General features: G+C 34.1%; 1 long non-coding RNA gene across 3 annotated transcripts; it reads left to right on the top strand.

Annotated features, from left to right (window-relative positions):
* Positions 1-807: 807 nt before the first annotated feature.
* Positions 808-4,603, top strand: LOC116597624. 3 transcript variants are annotated; one of them, XR_004288699.1, is made up of 3 exons: positions 808-1,037; positions 3,186-3,371; positions 4,313-4,603. It is a non-coding gene; the product is annotated as an uncharacterized LOC116597624 (long non-coding RNA). The 3 variants fall into 3 exon arrangements; XR_004288698.1 differs by having other exon boundaries at positions 3,186-3,540; XR_004288697.1 differs by having other exon boundaries at positions 3,186-3,546.
* Positions 4,604-23,141: the final 18,538 nt, after the last annotated feature.

Raw genomic sequence — 23,141 nt, 5'->3', positions numbered from 1 at the left:
GTGAGTTTTGATCTAGTGAATGTATTTTGTCAATCCCCATCAGGAAAAATGATCAAAATAGTTTGCATTCACATAGGAAAGGGAGCAGTTTATATTCTCTAGGCTCTCTCAAAGCTATGTTAATATTACTATCATAGTCTAGTCCAAAGGGACCTTGATTCCCTTGACATTCTGCAAACATCTCTAAACAGAACTATATCGATGATGTGGTGCTTATTGGACCTAATGTTCAGAAATGGTCAGTACTTTGGATATCCTTGTAAAAGAAATTAATCGAAACATTTATGTGAGAAACCTGAGAAAGATTCAGGGTCTTTAGAGTAATGTACATTTTTAAGAAGTTAGATGATTTTTTTTTGTCTGTATGTTCCTGCTAAAGTAAAGGCAAACACTGTTAGGTGAGCTTCTTTGCATTTTATTAATACCATATACCACCCTTCAAAATATAGCAGATATCACTCTGAAAAATATAATCTTTAATCATACATTTGATGGCCTATAAGGCTTGCAGTTTTGAGTGGTGCCTTTTGAAGAGGGGACTATTGTACGTGACGATTCTCCACAAGCTGCTTTGCACTCAAGTCATCTGATCCTGTGATTCTAGATACAGATATTTGTGCAGTTGATGACAAGTTCCATGAGCCACGGGGAACTACTTAGAATTAGAAAAGTGTCCTATTAGAAAGAACTAGGCCCAAATAGAAAGATTAGTTAATCATGGAACACCAGGTGACATCATAAAAGAGAACTATTATGAGCTGGATTTTTTAAATCAGTCAAGTAAAGAGTTCATTATGTGATGGAAATGGCTTATTCAGGATTTGGCTGGAGCCTGTTAAAGAGGGCTTAAGTGAACTGTATAAATAGGTTGTTCTGATACCATGCATGTATTTTTATAGCACTAATACCTTTTACTCAAGCCAGAGCTACAACTTCATAGATAATTTTCCTATGACATCATGGTAGAAGAAGAGAAAGGAAAAAAAAAAAAAAATCAAACCCAGTTCACCCAAGATGATTCACCTTGATATGATGCTGTGAGTTGAAAATAGACACTTGTCTCACTGTAGACCATTCAAGGGTGCACCAAGATGGCAGTGGTAAATGAGCAGATCTGTAATACATGTGGTCATCTCCCTATTACGAAGGGAATTTTGGTCTAGCTGGAAATTAGCCAATGACTTGGATGTTTGTCAAGGGTCTGAAGGAAATAAGATTAGAATCATTGCAAAGAGAGAGATTGGGGGAAGGCTTTATATTAGTTTTCTATCGCTGCTTTATCAAATTATACAAACAGTCACTTAAAACCACTCAAATGTATTTATCTTACACTTTGGAGGTCAGATGTCTAAAATGGATATCACTGATTTTAAAATCATTGTATCAGCAGGGCTATATTCCATTCTGGGGGCTTTAGGAAATAACGGTTTTTCTTGCCTCTTCCAAGTTCTAGAGATTGCCTGAATTTCTCGATTTCTCGTTCCCTTCTGTCTTTAAAACCAGCAACAGCCAGTCAAGTTCTTCTCCTATTTCATCATGCTGACACTCTCCCTTCTGTCTTCTTCTTTCACTTATCTATAGATGCTGAGAATACACTGGGCCCACCCAGATAATCCACGATAATCTCCATCTCAAGGTCAACTGATTAGGAACCTTAATTCCATCTGCAACCTGAATTTTCCTCTCCTGTATAGCATAACCAGGGGTTAGGAATTGAACCTCTTTGTGGAGGCCATTATTCTGCCTCTTACTCAGATGGCTGTTCCTATGAAACTGGTAAACAGTGTCTAGATGTTGGAGACTCACATTAATGTCCCAACAGCAAGACTCCCCTGACAGAAAATAGTATATACTGCATGACGTACCCTTATAGGTCAACGGATTTATACAGTGAGCCGGCCGATTGCATACATAATGTGCCCAGGTGGTTCTCATCAGTTTTAAGCCCATTTGCCTAAAGCAATACTTTATTGTCTTTTCTCTTTGTTCTTCCTAACTTTCTTCATTCCTTTTCAATAATTTTAAAAACAAGGTATATCATTAACTATTCTGTTATTTTCCTAAAATACAGTGATTAATGTATTAAGCATGGGACTCAAAGAGATATTGATTTTTTTAAAGATTTATTTATTTATTTGAGAGAGAGAGTATGAGAGAGAAAAAGATCAGAGGGAGAAGCAGACTCCTCATGGAGCTGGGAGCCCAGTGTGGGGCTCAATCCCAGTACCGAGGATCATGACCTCAGCCGAAGGCAGTCGCTCAACCAACTGAGCCACCCTGATGCCCAAGATATTGATTTGGATATTGACTATTACGCTTAATAACTTTTGCCTTGTGATAATTTGCATAATATTTCTGATCACTAATTCATCTGTAAGATAAGATGAATGGTTTCTAACTAGAGTATTATTTGGAAGCCAAAGAAATATATGAAAAATTGAGAAAGGTGCCAAACATAAAATTTTGTCATTAAATGATAGCCATTGTTATTAATAGTACTAGTATTAGGGTTTTTTTTTTTTTTGTCATAGAGGGTTCTTCAAGGAAATAAACCAAGCTAACCAGAGAGATCATATTTGCCTGCTTTTTATACTTTTCTGTATTTAATATATTTAAAACACATACTACTACCATAATCAGAAAAAGTCACTAAAAACCCTAAATAGTGAAATGTTTTCTGTCTTTTGTTTAGTGATTCTCACAGTGTTTGTGATTATTGAGTTACAGGCTGCCAGGAAAAAAAAATGTACTGACAATATATAATTGATGTATAAATAATTGTGATGACCCTGGGAAGACTCACATAGAGTACTGGGGTCAGATTATAGATGATCTAGGCCAAGACTGAGGTCATTAGGACAATAATAAACGGATCTGTGTGAAAATAACACAAAAAGTTTTGATGTCGTCTATAAAATATGACCATGGGGGAATGTTTGAAGGGTGAAGTTTTTAGCAGTACAAATGGAATGTGATTGTGGGGACAATGGACTGTCCTCATCATTATATATTATGACATTTAACCCAGGCATAAGACCTTTATTGTACTTAATGATGCAATTACTAGGTGTAATACTGAGTGCTTTGAATATCAAGCATGAAATGCTCTATAAATGACTTGAGAGAACATAATTGTGTGAATGGGTTTTGCTAATAAGCTTTTCTCCTCAACTCTGCCCTTGTAGGGAAAATCTGCCAAATCTGATGTGGCCAATTCAAGAATTAAGGTTTGGAGTGGGAGCCAAATTCAAGAATCATCAGAGTTACACAAGAGGAATCAAGGGAGAGTAACATAGCTGAATGACTTCAGTACTGAATCCCATCACACAACATGTTGCTGGTTTAAGACTTTTTTTTATAAAAGTCCAGGAGTATGGCTTTCATTTTCCACTGCACTTCTCTGGCTCTTCCTCTTTCAAAAATAGCTTTCTTGAGGTTTATTTTGTTTTGCTTTGCATTGAATAGAATGTCTACAGTATGAAAATTGTCTTGGGTTGAGTGAACCCCAGTTGCTAAAATGAATTGCATGACAGTGTATATGTATGTGTATGTATCTTTAGTACTTTTAGTCTGTAATGGGAATATATATATTTAGTCTTCCAAATTGTGCTCATATCCCTTGTACCATCTGGATAAACTTCTGGACAAAAATTTTAACCTGGTCCATATCTCTCATTCTTATGGAGAACTCTTTTTCTCTTACTCATTTAAAAAAAAAAAGAGTTAAATTGTCTTTATGTCATTATCTTTTATATAGCAAAATGAAAAACAGAATGAAACCAACACAATTAATTAAAAACTTTTCTGCTTTATTTAGATGACATTCAGAAATTTACCAATTAGATAATCAATTGCAAATATCAATGTTATTTGAACAGAATCTCTTCTTTCCTCTTAATTTAGCAAGTAGAAAGGAAAATTTAAAATGTCAAAGAACATTTTCTTTAAAATCACAATTATTTACATAAGAGTTTTTAATTTGACATTTTCTTGAGTTGAGAAGTTTCTGCACTGAAGGACAAATGAACATTCCCCAAAAATTCATTTGTCCTTTTCAAAAACCGAGTTTGCTTATGATGGAAATGAGAATTCTGAAAAATTAATGAACCAAGACTAAGGAATACGCTTAGTATTTAGGTTAGAAATGAGCACAAATACTTTACAGCTCTTTCTTTCAAAAGATACAGTCATTTCTCTGGCTTTCAAGATGGGGTTTGGGTTGCTTTGACTAGTAGGAGGTGGCAGAAGTACTGCTGTGTCCCTTCTGAGCAAGACTCAGAGGGTCCCAAAGTTTCTCCTCCTGTCCTTGCAGGAGCCATGCCATTGCCACCTAAAAATTTGAATCTTCTGCTGGAAAGCCACATGGAAGAGAAAGGATGCAGTCTGGCTGACTATAAAGACCAATTTCCTGTCCCATGGGGGCTCTGAGAAAGCAAGAGCATGGTGAATTCTGCAGCTGCCGTGAATCACCACCAGACTGCAGCTGTGTGAGTGACCTCAGGGGAGACCACAGAGCTGAGCTCAGCTGGAACTGCAGAACAGAATCACTATTTTAAGCTTCTAAGAACTGGGAGTCGATATTTCAAAATACATTAAAATACTTCAGAAATATTAATAATGTATTATTTATTTTTCTTAGATTAAAATATCTTTTTAAAATCTCTTTCTCTCTCACGTTACCATCCTTTCCTCCTTACTTCCTAGTTCTTACATAGACTAACAAACACCCCTGGTATGGGTATTAATTTTAGGAGCCACAAGTATAAAGGTGAACAATCGTCATCTATTCTTATTCATATATTCTGAAATTACAAATAAAAAGACATTCATTCATTCACAGACTCTACCTAGAAAGTCAACATGCACTCAGTTAGTCTTACCATTTGTATTTTTAGTGGAAGAGTCCCTGGCTCGGTCATTAGCATCTGCCTTCTGCTGGGGTCATAATGCTGAACCCCTGGAATCAAGCCCCACATCCGGCTCCTTGCTCAGCAGGGAGTCTGCTCCTCCCTCGTATTCTTACCCCACTTGTGCTATCACTCCCCTCTATCCCCTCTCTCAAGTAAGTAAATAAGATATTAAAAAAAAAAAAAAAAAAAAAAGAGTCCCTGAAAGGTACAAGATTCCCATTTAACTTTTGGGTAAAGCCTTTATTTAAAAGGCAAATGATATCCGAGGTACTGATGCTTTAACGTCTACAAACATATCCATATGGTGGCAAAATACTCAGAATAACCTATAGAAAGAAGGGTTGTGAATTTTGATTGAAGAAGGTCTTTACAAGAACAGACTATTGACAAGCAGACCAAAATGAGGTATTGGATGTGAAAATAAACTCCACTTTCACAATTTGACCTGGGATAGCCTTGATGATAATGACTAATTTGGGCAACATTCATTTCTCCATTCTAAAAACAAAGTACAAACAATACCTTTCTCCAAAGTATATATAAAAAAAAAGCTGCAGAAATTTTAAATTAATTTAATTGAATTTTTATATTTTAAATATCTATGTAGTTAATTAAAACAAAAGTTCTATTATAGACCTGGAAGGGTAACATATTTTCAGATTTTCATGAGTTGATACATTTAGAGTTATAAAAATAATTGTATGGTATTTGGAACTCTTAAACATGCGTTAACCTATAACCTTATGAAATAGGAACCTGATTACAAATAAGATTTCAGAGCTTTTCTCTGAAAAGTAACTATAGAACAAAACAAGAAAAGCTAAAATATTTATCTCTGCCTTGCATTATGTGCCAATTTATAGAACATGATTCTGGAGAACATTTTCAATTCCATATTTCTTATTCCATAAATATTTGAAGTAGATTGCCAAATTTTTCTCAAAACACTCATAATTTTTATAAGAACTAGTTAACCAGTGTTAGACTCACACCATATTACACATACCATGCATGACCTGTCTTCTATTATTATAAATAGATTTATAATTATTTATATTGGTATCAGTTTCTGTTTTTTTTTTCTAAACTTTTTGTAATTAATTTTGTACATTTGCATTTGGAGAAAAAAAATTGAAGTGACAGCCCCATATTTGAGGAAACAGTGTTACAGTTAATAAGAGATCTCAGAATTTTTTAAATCTAAATCTGATTCCAAAGCATTTTGTACTAATATTCCATGTGGATGCTAGTGCTTTTGTATTTTGTGCATTAACCATATTTCTCTAGTGAGGGATCATTTTTAAAATAAATACCTCATTAAATTTGAAATACTTGGTTATTAAAGAGAAATTTAAAAAAAAAAAGGCTACATGGGATTAAACATTCTTTCACCTGGGGCTCTGTAAGAATTTAATGACCACCATCTTGGGCGGTTTGAATGTTTCATTTTCAGAAAGCATGGTCAAATCAAAATGGCACATAACCAGGTAATAAGACATGCCTCATATTTCCTCATATTTTTTGGCAAATTCATTCACTCCACAAACTTTTACTAACATCTGCTACTGATGAGACTCTAGAATAAAGTGAGGAGTATAATAAATGCTGGGTGGACAAAAGTGAATATTTCAGGAATCTGTAGTGCTCTCATTTTATCTCCTCTCCAGATAGAAGCTCTTGGAAGATAATTAGGACAAAATGTGCTATGGGCAATAGAATTATGCTCAACATGTTAAAAGGAAGGAGTCACCCTACTTTAGTGCTGAAAAATAAAGAATCAGGAACTGAATGAAGAATATTCTTCAGAAAGGAAAGGCATGATAGAGGCTTGAAATTAGCAACATATTCCAGAAATGATCATTCCTTGAAGGTTATCACCTTCAAGCTTCAAATATGCTAGTCTGTCAATGGAAGAGTTGGGAGTGGGAAGATCGGGAGAAAACTAATGAAATATCAGATTGTTGCATTGTGAAATAGGAAAGCTATAGAGAAGGCAAAAGTGTTTCTGCCTAAGGCATGTGGACAAAAAAGTCCAAGAAGATCTGTCCCAAAATACTTTCTGTAGGATATAATTTTTTATTATTATAAAATAATTTTTATAAATATATAATTTTTATATTAAAATTATTGTTTAACTTTTATATAAGAAATTGGAGCTACCCAAAGAAAATTTGCATAAGTTAAGGAAAGTATAAATTCATTTTGTCAGAACAGTAAGTTTGTTATGCTACCTTTTTTTTTTTTTTTTAAGCACTTAGGGTAGAGTCCCCACTTCTACTAAATAGGGACCTAGACTCCTGCAGGGGTCACTGCTCACTATGGTTCACGTGGCCGACTCCACTAAACCTTCATGCTTTGGTTTCTTCTCGCCTACTCGGGCACACTTCTCTGACCGCTCTCTGTAAGTTGGGCCAGATGCTGGTGTCCTCTCATTATCCACTTATTATCTACTACTGATTATTTTCTTTTCATCATAATGTTAGTTAACATTTATTCTCATGTTTTATCTGTAGTCAAATTCCCTCTTTTTCCAAGATGATTAGCTCCACAATGCCAAGAAGATGGTCCTGAATAAGTAAATAAATAAAAACAATTAATTAGTCTCCCCTCATTCGAACTTCACGGTATGTTCTAGATCAAGGATATCTCAGATTTAAAATGTCTTAGCTTAAACTAATTGTCTTTCCTAATTCCCTTGACACAGCACTGAGATACAGTAACTTTTCAATAGTGTTACTTGAATAAAAGTTTTCAAATTACTCTAGGGAGCTCTCTACTCAATTGAACAGCAAATTCACAAGTGTGAGTTTGGTTTTGATCAATCTGATCATCTGTGGTGTAATTTTTGTGAAGCTTTGTTCTTTCTACTAAGTTTAAGGCCAGGTACTTATAGTATTCTTTCACTTGAGTACAACAGATTGAGGCAATAGACTGCTTTGTGACTCTAGGATTATGGTGGGCTTTTGTTTTGCTTTTAACGAGGGAATCTTATTTGAGAAGAGTTAAAGTAAATGGCAGATGATCAAAAGTTTTATTTACTTTTATAATAAAATTTGAAAATAAAAAATTTGGAAGTTGAAGCCATATACTTTAAGGTTTTATAAATATATATGAAATGGTAAGCAGACGGCACTGAGGATAAAATGAAAGAATGATAAAAAATAAAGAAGCCAGCTGTGTTCTAATATCATGGAATTACTTTGAATCAAACTAGATCTATGTAAAATGTGTATTTGGATAGGTGCACTGGAAGTCTTTTGAGGGTACATAAGGTCATGTGTAGCTAATGAGCCTGGAGAATGTTTAGTTTACATTGGAAGGGATCTCCACTATTATTTATTCTAAAGCCATTATTTTTCCATTAAGGACACTGAGACTCAGAAGTGATAAGCTATTTGCCCAAGTCAAAAAGCTTTTTAAAAGCAGTATCTATGACGTGAATCCAGGCACCTGATTCCCAAGTTTGAGAAATAGTGCAATATCTAATGCACAAAAAAAAAAAAAAAAGAAAAGAAAAAAGAAAAAGAAAAACTTTGTAAGGATTTTTTCTGCAAAGAAAGAGCTAATAATATATTACATGTAACCCCCAACATAAAAATTCCCTTGGAAATTTGTAGATATTTACTTTCTTAGACATAAAAAAAAAAAATTGAAAACTGTGGCAGAGACCCTTTAACCTAATAACATACATAAATCTAATGCTCAGATAAAGTATTATGACCGGTAAGGACTTTGAAGAATAGAAAAGTAACCTTGAATCTTAAGAAAGAGGAAAGAAATTACTAAACATACTCAGTTACATGAACAGCTATTTTTCAAGGTGGATCAGCTCTATAAAAATTATGACCTTTTTCTGTACCTTATTTTCTAGACCTAAAAATATTGCCAGTGCCTGAGGCGTAAGTCAGAGTGAACTTTCATTATCACTCCAGAGACTTGGCACTTTCCTCATTAGGCTCCATAGTATCTGACTGAGTGACCTTGTTTGGTGAGAAGACACAGATGGAGTCTGTCAGTAAATCTTGTTAATGTAACAAGTATTCCTACTGTTAGATGAGTGTTGCCCCTGATACTGGCATTTCTTCCCTTAGTAAACAACCCCTATTCTCTTTCCAACATGGGTCTCTTCCCTCATGCCATCAGGTTTTTCAGCTTTAGCTTGTTCTAAGGATTATCTAAAAGAATGTCTCTTGCTGTGAGGGGGGAGATGCTCTCTCTTTCCTACTAACAAACTCTTGCTGGCTTTTGAAAGATAGAAAGATGACAATAAATGTGGCAAACATAAACCTAAACCAAGTAGACTATCTCCATGCTAGAAAGCCCTTCAGGTGAAAAATAAAGCCAGTGGTTACAATCAGGTAACCACTGCTCTGATTTCTCCTTATTATCTTATTTTGCAATATAAAAGAAAAGACAAGAAGAAAGTAGGTATTCTCAGTATTGGGGAAGAAAGAATGGGATATGCTTTGGTGCATATGATGATAAGGGAGTGTTACAGTGGCAGGGTGTATCACAAACTTTGGAAAAAGCACTGAACAATTTCAATATCCTTTTTTATAAAATTCATTAAAAATACTAAAAATAAGAGCTGGCTCTGTCCATTTGGGCTGCCATAACCAACACCACAAACTGAGAAGCTTATAAAAAACAGAAATTTATTTCTCATAGTTCTGGAGGCTGGAAGTCCAAGATCAAGCTCCCAGCATGGTCAGGTGAGAGCTCTACACCAGACTGTGGAGTTCTTATTTTCTCATATGGTGGAAAGGGTGAGGTATTCTCTGGAGCCTCTTTTATAAGGCATTAATCCCTTTCAAGAGAGTTCTACATTCACGACTTCAATACCTCCCAAGGGCCTTACCTACTAACACTTTCATCATGGAGGAGGTGGTGAGGATTTAAACATACGGATTTTGGGAGGACACGAACATTTAGACCATAGCAATAATCTTTCAGGTCGAGGAAGACCCAGTGAAAGGATTTGAAATAAACTTATTTATAAAGTATAAAGCTATGTACTTAGCTATACTTATACATATAAAAATTTGAAACAAAAACACTCACAGATGCAGTTAGGAACATACTTTGAAACTTTGTGGATATTTAATATAAAATTTTTTACTTAAAAAATTTTTAAACAAAATTAGAAGACATCTGCAAAACATTGCAGACTATAATAATTTTGCAAATAATGGTAATAAGAGAAAAGTCTAAACTTAGCTAAACTTTTATTTGTGTTTTCATTTAAGGTAACTGAAGAAAATAATTATGTTTCCCTAATTTTTAGTAAATGCCTAGTCTCCTATAATCAATGAAAAGTACTCTACTAAAATAAACATTGAAGGTGATGAGAGACTGCATATTGATGCGTCTGGTAAGCAGAGAGAGACAATTATCATAGGGTTTCAAATATTTGTGGAGCATAACAAATAGCATGGAGGACAAGGGGAGATGGAGAGGAGAAGGGAGCTGAGGGAAATTGGAAGGGGAGGTGAACCATGAGAGACTATGGACTCTGAAAAGCAACCTGAGAGTTTTGAAGGGACGGGGGGTGGGAGGTCGGGGTACCAGGTGGTGGGTATTATGGAGGGCATGGATTGCATGGAGCACTGGGTGTGGTGCAAAAACAATGAATACTGTTATGCTGAAAATAAATAAAAAATAAATTAAAAAAAAAAAAGCACTTTTTTTTTGAACCCAGAATGACCCAAACAGTGAAGTCAAAGGAAGAGTTATAAAATATAAAGTTGGGATATTAAAATGCTCTTGACCATATTCTTATAATGAGGCAGAAAATAAATCAAAGGTTTTGATAAACTGTGAGAAGGTTAGCATTCTCAGTGAACTCTAAATGCCTAAAATTAAGTCTTGAACAAGGCATTTCAAATATAGAAGGATATTACAGTTGTAAGTAGCTAATACTTTGACATAAAGGGCTTTAATGAGGTCTTATTACAAATCTGACTTTTTTTCTTCAAATTCATCAACACATTAAGTGTAAAAGAAGATACATGCTGGATATTGGGAATACTTAATTTGACATCCCAGAAAAGAAACGGGCTTGCGGCAAAATACCAAAGATTGACCTCCAGATTTATACAAATTTATGCTGAATGTACAGGGCATGTTGTTTGCTTAACTGTGTCACATACATTCAATTCCTGTGACTTTTCAGAATGGCCATATAGATGCATTTGAAATACATCCTCAGTGAAGTACTGAGAGAATTCAAGTGTCCTTGGTTATTAATTAACTTCAGTTGAATAGGTTTATTTTTTATGCTTTAATTTTCTTAAAAAAATATTTTATTTATTTATTTGTGAGAGAGAGAGAGAGCAAGTGAGAGAGCAGAGGGGGAAGCAGAGGAAGGTATAAGCAGACCCCCTGCTGAGCAGGGAGCCAGTGCAGGGCTCAGTCCCAGGATGCAGGGATCGTGGCCTGAGCCAAACGCTAACTGACTGAGCCACCCAGGTGCCCCCCTGGTTGAATATAGCCTAAATGTGGGATATAGATTAAATGCAAAGAAACATATTTTAAGAAACGTATTTCTATGTTAATCTTCAAAATATATTATATGCTCTAAAATCCTCTCGTTTCTCTCCAATGATAACTCAATCCTAGCCACCTTGCTGGTTTTAATTAAAATTTACATCCACCATGTCTTTCTGCTCCAACTTTCTTCATTTTTTTAATGTGTTCCCTCAAGCCATTGCTGCGTATGGCACCCCATATTTTAAAAACAGGTTTTTAGAGCTATAATTCACATACCATAAATTTTACCCATCTAAACTGTACAATTCAGTGGTTTTTAGTGTATTCCGAACTGTGCAAGCATCAACACCATCTAATTTTAGACCACTTTTGGTCATTCTCAGAGGAATGTACACGTTAGCGATCACTCATCTTTTATATAGAAATATCCATTTATTCCAGCACCATTTCTTGAAAAGATTATTCTTTTACCATTTAATTCTGTGGGCACTCTTGCCAAAAATTTATTGAACATAAATTAAAATGTTTATTCCTGGATTCTCAATTCTGTTCTATAGATCTGTACGTCTATGTTTATGCAAGTAGTACACTACTTTGATTACTATAGTATTGAAATATTTAAATTAAGTATGAGTTCAGTTTTGTTCTTGTTTTCAAGACTGTTTTGGCTAATCTTGGTAGTTGACATATTCACAGATCACTTTTTTAAGTTTCTGTTTAAATTCCAATTAGTTAACATACTGTAGTACATTGGTTTCAGGTATAGAGTATAGTGAGTCCATGCTTTCATACGACGTCTGGTGCTCATCCCAAGTCCCTTCTTTAATCCGCATCACCTATTTCACCCATCCTACAGCCCACTCCCTCTGGGTAACCATCAGTTTGTTCTCTATAGTTAAGCATGTATTTCTTTGCTTGTCTCTCTCTCTTTTTATTCTCTTTGCTCATTTGCTTCATTTATTAAATTCCACATATGAGGGAAATCACATGGTACTGGTCTTTCTCTGACTGACTTATTTCCCTTATCATAACACTCTCTACATCCATCCATCCACGTTGCAAATGGTAAGATTTCATTCTTGTTTGTGGCTGAGTAATATTTTATTGTGTGTATATACCCTATCTTCTTTATCCATTCATCAGTTGATGGACACTTGAGTTGTTTCCATAGTTTGGCTATTTTATATAATACTATTATAAATTGGGGTGCATGATCACCTTGAATGAGTATTTTTGTATTCTATGGGTAAATACCCAGTAATATAATTGCTGGACCATCTGGTGATACTCTTTTTAACAGGAAACTCCATTCTGTTTTCCAGAGTGGCTGAACCAGTTTGCATTTCCACAACAGTGCAAGAGGGTTCCTTTTTCTTTACATCCTTACCAACAGGTCTTTGTTGTGGTTTTTTAAATTTTTTTTTTTTAGGATTAGGTTGTCAATGTCTTTGACAGATATTATGTTAAATTTATAGATCATTTGGGGGATTATTGCTCTCTTGATAACATTAAGTCTTCCTATCCATGGACATGGGATATTATTTGATATATTTAAGCATTTAATTTCTTTCAATAATTTTTTGTAGTTTGGAGTACAAAATTTATACTTTTTCTTGCTAAATGTGTTTCTAATTATTATTGTTATTATTATTATTATTTTGTCAGTAAGAATGTGAAAAATAATACCACAAATTTGTTTATTTTACAATAATAATAGTCTACAATGTAACTGCTATTTGATATAAAACTGGTGCTTACTAATTAATTAGTGAGATTTTAATTTAATTGATTGTAACAAATCCCATGATAATGCCGTATTGATAATCAAATGCTCTGAGAATTTATGTCAAAACCACTCCTGGTGTTTTTCTAAAGTGGTTAATTGTCCAGAAGAAGAGGTAGCCTTAATTAATGATTGACTAATTGTTGAAATAAAACTAACTATTGACACTAAATGCGAGGTTAAGGCACGACACTTGAGGGAGGTGAAATAATTAGCTTTTTGCATGATGACAACCAAATCTGTGTTTAATTATTTGGTAGATCAAAATATTTCCTTAAAACAATAACTAACCCTCATGAACGTTGTTGGAATCTTGTACTAATCCTCCCTTTTTTTCTGCTTAATGCAGGATCTATGCAATGTACGAAGAGAAAGGATGATGCACTATCTGTGAATAAGACTTGGCCAGGGGTCAGAAAGGTCAGTAGAATGTATAAGTATAATGTTAACCTCCAAATTTTATGAAATTCACTAGGTCAGCACATGAAACTCTGTTGTTTTGAGGTTCTTTTGTTCTACATTATTCCATTGCATATATTTATCACAATTTACATTCACCCAATGTTATGTTGAAGTATGTGGAACTAGTGTCCAAATTTGTTTGTTTAAGGCAGTTTAACATGAGTTCTGAATCCAGAGAGTGAGGTTTTGGTATTTACTAGGTAACTGGTCTTGAGTAAATTAATCTTCCTTAACTTAAAATGTCCTTGTCTGTTAAAAACGTACGTAGAGTATCACTCCTAAGAGTAAGTTGAGGATTAAAGGACAAGGAGCTCGAGCTATTTCATAGTGCCCAATGAGTCATAGCTGATACTATTGGCATTTTGTGGTTAAGGGCAGTAAAACTATGTACATTCCTGTACCTGTCACCTGTGGAATAGTCTAAGATACATATCTAAGAATGGAACTCCTAGATCCTAGAATATGTGAATCTATTATTTCCTGATGAGTTATTTTGTTTAAGTGTCTCTATTTTTATTCCTAACAGTAACAATGTATAAGAAAGCTAATTCCTTTATTAATACTTGACATCATTATCTTTCACAGCAGGTGTTTTAGTTTTATTGATTCAATTGAGAAACATTAACTGAATACTTACTTTACACTATGCAATAGGCAGTAGAGATGCAAGATTGAATGGGCGGGACATCTGCCCTCAAGGTACTCATGAAACGGTGTGGGAGTAGCGCACACAGATATAAACTATGTATACACAGCAAGTAATAATATAATAATGGAGAATTGCATAGTCTTAGCCTTTTCCTCAGCGTCCTTGCTAAAAGTTATCCAGAACGTTAACATTTAATGACTACTAGTTCTACATTCATAGGAATTATAATAAGCTCTTTATTTGTTTTAGTAGCTTTTAGGTTGTTAGTTTTTTATGATGGCAAATGATTTGGGGAATAATATTTGTACATAAAAGTATGATTTTAGGATACATTTCCTCATTTATTCATTTAATTAAAATATAATAACTATTTAATATATATATACAAATAAATACTAGGGTATAATTTAGGCCCTGTTGTGGGAGCCCTGAATTCTGATGATAAAAAATATAGACTAGAAAGAACAAAAACAGTTAGGAACCTTAAAATATTTTGCAAATTTTATTTATTTTATATATTTCATCTAATCAAAACATATATTCATAATTAACCTGATGTTAGCTCTTTCGCTTTATAAATAAAATTATACTTGAGAAAGTTTGTGTAGTCATGGCCATGCCATCCTCTTGTGACCCTGAATAAACTGTAAATTTTCATCAAAGTGATCCTCTGGTTCCCATGGCAACTTGTCCCTCCTCTCTTATTGTCCTCCAAATTGTGGTGACATTGGGCCTTCTTACAAACATATTTTGAAAATGGAAAAGAATGAGATTTTATGTTGAGCTTTATATGATTCTTTCAACCAGAACACTAAGGTCTTCTGGGAGTTGGAAATTGAGAAGTTGATGTTAAGTAAGTGAAAATAAGCTTGACAGGGAAATAAAAAGACAAGTGAATTCATGTTTGAAATACTTCAGACAAGCAAAAATTTCAATCAACATTTTTTCTTGAGCTAGTTTCTCTGTTATAAAAGATAATCTACATTTTATTTATTTTTAACTCACATTTAACACATGTAGATATTCTGCTTTTCTACGCTAAACAACAGGAGAGGATGATGGTGGACCAGAGCTCCTTCAATAAAAGGAAGTCATGAATCCAGTTTTTTATTCTTTTGCAGTTCCTCTGGCAGAAGACATTCAGTTTTATAGTGTGCTATATGTGCTATTTTAAATTAATTCCTAATTAGCAGAATGATATTGTGTTTTTCAGGTCACCTAGGAGTAGGAGTTATTATAGATAAACATAACATTATAAAGCAAAGTGATTTAATGTGAGAGACTTAAGTTTACCTTGAGATATAAAAGCTTAGTACCATGGGTTATATTCGTTTGATAAGTTAAAATGTGTGAATAGTCTGATGGTCCTTTGTAAGGACTTTCATGCATCAGTTTATTGACACTCCTCTATAAAAAATGGGGATTTCACTTTTTCAGATAAGCAAGGATCCTTCTACTTGTAAAGACAATATCCTTAAATTGCATCACACTGAATCTTCTATCTATAGTGCTGGATAATTCTGAGATCAAGAGCATCAACCACATAATGTGTCTCATTCAATGTTTGAAATCATTCTGCTTCTCTCCATAGCAACTTCTGCTTTTCAGTCTGCCTGTCTTCAGCCTTCTCTGATACATGCAGTGTCTCTGTGAAAGGCAACTTGTAATTTCTTTCTCTACTCTTTTCTGTATAATTCCTTTGACCAAGGCTCTGCTATGACTCTTGGGGCCTTACTGGATGTCTCCATCTCTGGAAATATCAGATTTATGTTGAACAGATTCAGGGCACCCAAATAACAAAAAAAAATTGATAATTTAGCAAAGATGCCTCCTTTCCCTGAGTGACATAGTCCTAAAAGTGAATTGCTCTCCTACAATGACTGAGTAAACTGCAAACGTTAAATGTTTATAACCAGAAATCTGATTATATGCTTAATTAAATTAATTCTTATATAATTTTTCTAACCCCTATTTAATAATAACGATGATGGTCATTATGGTCACTGACATTTATTGAATGCTTTCAGTGTCCTATTTAGCAATCAAAATATTTTATTTTATTTTAATTTTTAAAAAGATTTTATTTATTTATTTGACAGAGAGATAGCATAAGCAGGTGGAGCTTCAGGTAGAGGGAGACAGAGGAACAGCCTCCCCACTGAGCAGAGAGCCTGACATGGCACTACATCCCAGGACTCTGGGATCGTGACCTGAGCTGAAAGCAGATGCTTAACTGACTGAGCCACCCAGGCGCCCCAATCAAAATATTGTACATGTAGCAAAGTATGATTCCTAAACTATCCATATTTCAAATGAGGAAATTAAAATATAGTTAAATTAAGAACTTTTACAAGGTTCTTAAAGTCAGGAACCAGGATGAAAACCCAAGATGTCAAGTTCAGAGCACATATTCAGAATATGCTAGATATAGCATATTCAGATATGCTAGATATAGCATATTTCGTAGGTCCCGAGTCCTAAGAAATACATCTTAGTTGTTTTATTGCCCCCATGGAATAGAGGACGGCACACTCATAGACTAACCAGATATGTATCAGTGTGTACACACTCATACATTTGTATTTGAGTGAATGTGAGCATTGTTGTTAAGACTGTGACTTTGGAAGGCAATCGAGAGAGATAATTTGGAAAGAGAAAAGTAGGTTTGTGGCAACACAATTTTTATTTAAAGCATCTATGTTCTGATATAAGTGATAATGATTTTTAAATGAAATAAATTTTAGGAGTTTGTTATGCCAATGAAGATAAAGAAATTACACAAAATTGCCTAGAGATGCTTAGAAAAATGACAAGTTCATAAATTCAAATGTAAAGATATGACCTCCTAAAAACTGAAAACAGAAGATACTGGGAGTAAAAGGGGGAAAGTTGCACAACAAAAACAGGGAAAATAATTTAAAGGACAAAATTCATAGATGTATATGGGTGTGTGTCTAGTTTTGAATGATTATATTGAAATTAGTGTCAGCCATTAGTTTTTACATTACTCATTTTGAGAGAGATTTATGAAAGAATATCAGAGTAATAGTCCAAAAAATAATTACACATAAAACCTGTTGAATGTTTCAAACTGGTAATTTTTAAAAATCAAGTTATAGAGATAAGCTAGGCAGAGTTGATTTTTTTTTTTAATTTTTTTTTTAAATTTATTTGACAGAGATCACAAGTAGGCAGAGAGGCAGGCAGAGAGAGAGAGAGAGAGAGGGAAGCAGGCTCCCAGCTGAGCAGAGAGCCCGATGCGGGACTCGATTCCAGGACCCTGAGATCATGACCTGAGCCGAAGGCAGCGGCTTAACCCACTGAGCCACTCAGGTGCCCCCAGAGTTGATTTTTAATACCAAAATTTATTTGGGGGGGAATTATTTGTCAGATAATTAATTACCCACAGAATTAGCTGAATCATCATTATGCTGCATAGATGGGGGGAAAAGGGACAAATTTCTGTAACATTTTTATGAAGAAAAAAATGAAGTCTCCATCTTTTGTGAACAGTAAGAATGTCAATTTCTTAACAATTTCACAATAACATATTTACCAGCCCTCTTCTTCCACCGAGAAAATCTTTTTCTTTCTTTCTTAGAGCATATAATCAAACCACTTAGCAATTACCACTGTTTCCCTGAATCTATTCTTTTTTTCACTCTTTTTTTTTTTCCTATAAAACCATATGTCTAATAATTTTCTTTAAACAAGTTCCAAAAGTTTTTTGGGAGCATTTCATTCATAACAATAGGCCAACTCTAGTTCCCATTTGAAGACAGAAAAATTCCTGCATGCATGAAGCTCTATGATTACAGAGAAGAGGTGATCACTGCAGAGCAGACCAGAGGGAAATTGGTGTGTGGGCTCCAGGGGTTCTCAGCAGGGGCTGCTCAGCTCTGAGGAAGTCACTATCTTAGTCTTTTTGAAGACTTGTTTTCTAAATCACTATATTCACTGTAATTGAACTGGCATCTCTGAAATGCTGAATCAAATATTGCTTATGACTTAATGTGAGTGTCTTCTTGTGAATTTTTAACCTTTATCTATGTATTTATTTTTAGTAAACTTTATTTTTAGAGAAGTTTTTAAGTTCACAGCAAAATTGAACAGAAATACCGAGTCCTCATATATCCTTTGTCTTCAAGCATGTACTACCTCCCCCATTATCAGTAGCCCTCACCAAAGCTGTACATTTGTTACAATCAATGAGCCTATATTGACACATTTCATCACATAAAGTGCACAGTTTACCCTGGAGCTCGCTCTCGATGTTCATTCTGTAGGTTTGACAAGTGTACAGTGACGTTATCTGTCAGTACAGTATGATAACAGAATAATTTCATGGTCCTAAAATCCCCTGGTTCTGCCTCGTTATCCCTTCTTCCTTTCTAACACCTGGAAACTACTGATCTTTTTACTTTCTGAATAGTTATGCTTTTCCCAGAGTGTCATATAGTTGAAATCATACACTACGTAGATTTTTTAGATTGTCTTCTTTTGCTTCGTAAAAGCATTTAAATTTCTTCCACATCTTTTTGTGGCTTGATAGTAAATTTCTTTTTAGGGCTGAATAGTATTCCTTTGTCCAGATGCATTCACCTACTGAAAGATATCTTGGCTGTTTCTAAGTTTTGGCAATTATGAATAAAGCTGATGTTACATCCATGTGTAGGTATATTTGTGAACCTAAGTTTTCAGTGCATTTGAGTAGATACCACCGAGTGCAATTACCAAGATATATAGCAAGAGTGTGTTTAATTTTGTAAGAAACTGCCTGTCTTCCAGAGTAGCTATGCCATTTTGTATACTCACCAGCAACAAATGAAAGTTCCTGGGGCTCCACAGTTGAGGCAGCATTTGATGTCATCTGTGTTTTGAACTTGGCAATTCTAATTCTTCTGTATTGGTATCTTGCTATTTTAATTTGCAATTCCTTAATGACATACGATGTTGAACATCTTTTCATGCTTACTCCATTTATCTTCTTTTGTGAGATAGGTGAACATTTAAATCTTTTGCATATATTTTAAATGGTAGGTTATGAAGGAAAGTGACATAGTGAGGTCAGGCAGCTGCCCAAAGGGAGTCTGCTGATCATTTACCAACATGTCTTACATGTTGATTTTTGTTATGAGGAATTCATAGTGGTTTGTGTGTGATTCACAGATTCTTCTTCCAAGGAACAGTATATGATAGATACGATGTGTGTGTGAGTGTGTGTGTGTGTATGTTCATGTGTATGTCTCAGAATGACAATTTCAGTGGCATATCTATCATGTATAGAAAGGATATTTTAATATTTTAACATTCTCTATATAGTAAACCAGAAATAATCCTATAATATTAAAGATATTTTCTCTGAAAAGAAATTTTAAAAAAATTTAAAAAATTAAATGAATAGAAAAAAATAAAAATTACTTCTAAAGCTGAACAATCAAAAAAGAAATAAATATTTTCTTGATTCATTTTTTAAATTAAATTTTTTATTTTTTATAAACATATAATATATTTTTATCCCCCGGGGTACAGGTATGTGAATCACCAGGTTTACATACTTCACAGCACTCACCATCGCACATACCCTCCCCAATGTCCATAACCCACCCCCTTTCCCCCAACCCCTCTCCCCCCAGCAACCCTCAGTTTTTTTTGTGAGATTAAGAGTCACTTATGGTTTGTCTCCCTCCCAATCCCATCTTGTTTCATTTATTCTTGATTCATTTTTTTAAAGTTTTATTTATTTTTTGAGTAATCTCTACACCCATGTTGGGGCTTGAACTCATGGCCCCAAGATCAGGAGTTGTGTGCTTTTCTGACTGAGAGAGCCCGGCACTCTTTGAATCACTATTTTTAAAAAGATTATTAAAAATAAATTTCGCAATGAAACTCCTTTGTGTTAGCAAGATTTTGGAATGGATATTCCAATAAAATCTTGATAAGATTATAGTCTTAAAAACCTTTCTGGAAAGCAGGGGTTCTATTTATTTAGAGTTTTATTTAGGCATCCAACTTTTCATTGAGCCATTCCAGTTCCAATGATGTATTTTAAGATTAATAAGGTTAAGATGTTAATAAAAAGATATGTGCCTTAGTATGTCCATAGCACCATTATGTTTAAGAGAGTTAATTTGGGAAAAGATGCTAAGTTCATTAAGGATCATTACAACGGAAAGCTACCATACCATTAAATGTCATATTAGCATCAAGCTATAATTGGTTATTCAAAATAATTGCCAAATACAAATATTCACAATAAATGCACATTTAAAATGAGTACATTCAGCAGGAATTGCTAATATGTTTGGTATTGATAGAATAAAAGTAGAAGGACATATACCATACTATAACGATGGTTCAGTTATGCATAGTTTTAATTTGTGTAGTAGTAGTAATATTATTAATAACTGACATTTCTAAAGTATATACTATATACCCAGTCATTAAACTAAGCATTTTATATGGATCATGTCCCTAAATAATCCACATATAACTTCTGTAAGAAAGATACTATTATTTTATCAATAAGGAAACTAATGTTTGGAGAAGATAAATAATTTGTCTAAAATTATAGATACACTAAGCAGTGGACCAGAATTTGGCTCTATACTCTTAACTCTGATATCTTTTCTCCTGTTTGTACTGTGTGTGGTGGTGATGGTGAGGGGGTAGCTCTAATACTACTTTGTAAGTATTATTTTAAAATAGAGCTAAAGTGTTATTTAAAATAAAAGAAAGAGACCCAAATATTTCATTATCATTTTGATATGCTTTCATTATTAGATTAAATATTTCATACATTCATTGACAGTTTTTTCTGTATGAACTGCCTGATTGTAATTCTTTGTCATTTTATGTTGGTAATATTATCAGTTTAGAATTTCCTAAAAATGTGTTATGAATTTGTGTAGGTATTTGCTGTTTACGTTTTTGATGAAAATAAACCTTATTTTTATAAAAAAAATAAATTTCGCTTTTAAAGCTGTTGTTTAATATTCATTCACAGACTAAAAATTTGCACATACCAAAAGTAAAAATTAAAACTTATAGTTCACATACTGTTTCACAGGTTTTTTTAATTTAAATTCAATTAGCCTACATATAGTGCATCATTAGTTTCACATGTAGGGTTTAGTAATTCATAAGTTGCCTGTAACATCCAGTGCTCATCACATCGGGAGCCTTCCTTAATACCAGCCACCCGTTTCCCCTCTTCTCGTCCTCCTCCCTTTCAGCAATCCTCATTTGTTTTTTCCTGTGGTTAAGAGTCTCTCATGGTTTGTTGCCCTTCCTGATTTTCTCCCATTCAGTTTTCCTTCCCTTTCCCTATGATTCTCTGTGCTATTTTTTATATTCCAAATAAAAAATTCAAGAGCCACATACTATAACAGCACTTAAGTAAGTCAAGTTCTTTTCTTCATATTTACATTCATTGTGCTATCATTGTTTATTTGAAATTACTTCTTAACATTAAGAATATGAAGAGCCATAAGAGCCCAGAGACCCAAATTTTTCTAAAAGTAAGCTCAACAAATCTCAACCAATTTGAGCTTTAATCTTAAAATAAATGCACATACTGAGTTCGTATATGTTGGGTGTTAGCCGTTATTGACAGTTATTAGAATTAAACTCCATGTAGAATACAATATTTATGGAAGGGAAAGTAATAAAATATGCCAGTTTGATACTTATATATGTTATTAAAAACTAGCAGTAACCACAAAGATTGTTTAGAACTCAGAACAATAAAAAAAATATTTTCTGAGATAAGTATTTTATGACCAACATTTTTTAGAATTGCTGATACATACTGATAATAAAAAGCAAGCTATCGGGCGCCTGGGTGGCTCAGTGGCTTAAAGCCTCTGCCTTCGGCTCAGGTCATGATCTCAGGGCCCTGGGATCGAGTCCTGCATCAGGCTCTCTGCTCAGCAGGGAGCCTGCTTCCTCCTCTCTCTCTGCCTGCCTTTGCCTACTTGTGATCTGTCTGTTAAATAAATAGATAAAAATATTTTTTTAAAAAAAAAGGAAGTAAACTTACTTTATTAAAAAAAAAAGCCAGCTATTTTTTAGTTAGTTTGTCATTATTTTAAAATTCTATACAGACTGTATAACCCTACTTTTCTTGCTCTCAGGACAGACTACTCCTCACCAGATCATTTAGATTGAGGGTTTTCAGTGGTTCAAAATTATTATTTCATATATTAACCTCTTGGCTTAGTCCCACCGCTGCCTAATTATATGTTTGTGGGGCACTGTTTTACCATTGATAGAGCAATATTGTTCCCCTCATGACCATAGAGCACCACTGGAAATTTTATCATTTTATAATGCGGTATGTTGAGTGGATGCTTTAAAATGGTCTTTTATTTGTTGTGCTTTTTTATGGCCAGCAGTTATTACATCAATAATAATAATGGTGAAAAGACCACAACAAGAATATAATTTTAAATACAGAACTTTAGACTTAAGAAGAAATGTAATTTTAAATCTAGAATTTTTCATTTTTTTTAAAGGAGTGGTGAAGTAAACACCAAGATCAATAATCTACCAATATAGAAATTAAGTGAAATAAATGCCATAGAATATTCACCATCAAGAAGTCTGCCTAGAAGTGTAAGATGCAGTTGTACCAAAAAAAAATACTAGACTAGTGTGCAGATTTAACTATTAATAGTATGAAATAGTAATAGTAGTAATAATAGCTACTTTCATTTTGCTTACACAGTGAATAAAATTTTGTTTTTATGGGCGCCTGGGTGGCTCAGTGGGTTGAGCCACTGCCTTCGGCACAGGTCATGATCTCAGGGTCCTGGGATCGAGTCCCGCATCGGGCTCTCTGCTCAGC

This window comes from Mustela erminea, chromosome 8 (genome assembly GCF_009829155.1).
Source record: "Mustela erminea isolate mMusErm1 chromosome 8, mMusErm1.Pri, whole genome shotgun sequence".
NCBI classification, from domain to species: domain Eukaryota; kingdom Metazoa; phylum Chordata; class Mammalia; order Carnivora; family Mustelidae; genus Mustela; species Mustela erminea.
Note: the sequence above shows the minus strand (reverse complement) of the source record. Positions and strands in the feature narration are given on the sequence as shown.